Below are 2,682 nucleotides of genomic sequence, written 5' to 3'. Positions count from 1 at the left end.
TCAGGAGAGCTGCCCGATCCCTGTGTGCTAGCTGCGCAGGCGGCCTTGTGCTCACATCAGAGCCCCCCCGGGTATTTAAACCTCAGACCCCAGAAGCAGCTCCTACAGCAAACGCTGCTGCTGGACATGTGTAGTACTGAGCTTCAGGAAGGTTGCAGCCTCTAGTGGCCAAGATGCGTTACTGCAGGGGCGTGCATGGTGTTGTCTGCTGTTCCCAGGCACAGAGGAAGCACCCTTACAACGCTTCGGCTTCTTTCTGAAGCTGCTCTGTCTGGTTCAGCCCAATGCTGCACACATCTAATCTCTCAATATACAGAACATTGTTGCAGCTGCCAAGCAACTTTAGAAAAGGTGTCTGTCTTATTCTTTTTTTTGTCTGAGTTCCAAAGAACTTTGGCTTCAAAATAGAGTTTTCTATATTCTGGTTGCTAGGTAATATTTCAAGTGTTTAAAAGTGCAAAAAGAAAATGCTGTAATGTGAGTATTGCATTATTGCACTATTGTGTGCATATAATTGTGTGTTTATATCTTGCCAAGGGGTTAAACACATGGCTCCAGAGCAGCATTGTAATACTGGGAGCTAGCTGAGCAAATCTGGTGAGCCTATCACAAGACATATATGTGTGCAGCTAGCTCCGAGTTGTCTCTTGCTGCTCCTGAGCATACCTAAGTATGCTTTTTAACAAAGGATGTAAAGAGAGCAAAATAAACTTGATACCAAAATTAAATTAAAAAGTCTATTAAAATTGCTTGCTGTGGTCTGTTCAAATCATAAAAATGATTATCTATTAATTTACCTGTAACTAATTAAAATAAGATCAATTTCTAAAACATATTTCAGTCATCATATTTAGCCTCCTTTGTGGAAACTAACCTCCTTTCCATGAGTGCATACTGAGGTAGACTCAGGAGCGTGCACTGCATGTGCACAACTGCCATATAATGTTCAACCCCTCAAATGATAATGAGTAAGTCAAAATATCGTGAGAGTGAAAGATCAGAGAGCAATCATTTTTTTCATCAGATTTAAATATACTTTGTGCCACATAAATTGCATGAAAATGACATTATTCTCAAAAAAATGACATGCTCTAATTAGTTACTACATGTATGTCCCTTTAATGCTGAGTGCTAAACCACCACATTGGAGTTAAACACATAGTAGAAGTACCGTCCTGGACCTGCAGAGCACTCTAAATACTGAGAGTTTAGCCTGCTTGGCGAATTAGACAAGGCGCGCATGTGCACTATTTGCCCTCTCCCACTGCTTCTTATAGAAACAGTGGATCACAGAAAGGAAAAGTATGCAAACAATATATACTTAAAGGGACAGTCTAGTCAAAATTAAACTTTAATAACTCAGATAGGGCATGCACTTTTAAACAACTTACTTTTAAAATAAAATTTGCTTTGTTCTCTTGGTATTCTTTGTTAAAAGCTAAACCTAGGTAGGCTCATATGCTAATTTCTAAGCCCTTGAAGGCCACCTCTTATCTCAGTGCATTTTGACAGTTTTTTACAGCTAGACAGTGCTAGTTCATGTGTGCCCATGGAGTTACCTAGGAGTCAGCACTGATTGGCTAAAATGCAAGTCTGTCAAAAGTACTGAAATAAGGGGGCAGAGGTTAGATACAAGGTAATCACAGAGGTAATGCTGGTTGTGCAAAACTGGTGAATGGGTAATAAAGGGATTATCTATCTTTTTAAACAATACAAATTCTGGAGTAGACTGTCCCTTTAATGGCACTATTGGTCCTGTTAATAACATGCTGAATCATCTGATGTTGGAGAAAATAAAAAATAAAAATATTCTTGATGGTGGTCAGTCCAGGGAGCAGAACCAGATCTGTCATTAGAGGTAGAACGCTAGTTTATTATTAAAGTTATTACTGTCCTTTTGTCACACAGGAACATGACACTGATGTAACTAAAAATATACTTTACTGCCCCTTTAAATGTATGTCTAGTTTAGTAATCTTATATTATACAATGTGTGTATGTTCAGTATATTAAAGTATTATCTTTATTTACTAGAAACTTGCAAAGCAAGTTCTTTTGTAGTCAGATACAGCTAGATTACGAGTTTTAAGCGCTATAGAGAAATTAACGAACGCAACAAAAGTTACGTTATTACATTTTCTATAGCGCTGCCATTACAAGTTTTCAAACATACGCCTTTTGCGTGCGATATGGTTGCGTTGAGCTCCATACCACACCCAAAACAAGCGCTGTGTATGACGTGCCCGTGTACAATTTCCCCATAGACATCAATGCGGAGAACCGGCAAAAACTAACACCTGCGATCGCAGAAACAAAAGTTCCGTAAATACAGTTTAAACCTAACACCCTAACATAATAAACCCTACATCTAAACACCCCTAATATGCTGCCCCCAACATTGCCGACGCCTGCCTACAGTTATTAACCCCTAATCTGCCACTCCCGATATTGCCGCTACCTAAATAAAATTATTAACCCCTAATCTGCCACTCCCGATATCGCCACCACTATACTCCATTTATTAACCCCTAAACTGCCAGCACCCCACATCGCAACAAGCTAAATTAAACTATATTAACCCCTAAACCTAACCCTAATGTAACCTTAACCCTAATGTAACCCTAACGTAACCCTAAACCTAACCCTAACACCCCCTAACTTTAACATAATAAAAATATAGCT

At 39.2% G+C, this 2,682-nt stretch overlaps 1 protein-coding gene across 1 annotated transcript in view; it reads right to left on the bottom strand.

Annotated features, from left to right (window-relative positions):
- The window catches only part of MVB12B (multivesicular body subunit 12B), a 313,295-nt gene extending 313,157 nt beyond the window's left edge, over positions 1–138 (bottom strand). The window contains exon 1 of the mRNA XM_053695604.1: positions 1–138. This exon is cut by the window's left edge and continues 16 nt beyond it. The gene's annotated coding sequence lies outside the window, so the exon portion shown is untranslated.
- Between the last annotated feature and the right edge of the window lie 2,544 nt (positions 139–2,682).

This window comes from Bombina bombina, chromosome 12, assembly GCF_027579735.1.
Source record: "Bombina bombina isolate aBomBom1 chromosome 12, aBomBom1.pri, whole genome shotgun sequence".
Taxonomy (NCBI): domain Eukaryota; kingdom Metazoa; phylum Chordata; class Amphibia; order Anura; family Bombinatoridae; genus Bombina; species Bombina bombina.
This window is presented reverse-complemented; position numbering and strand designations above follow the sequence as displayed.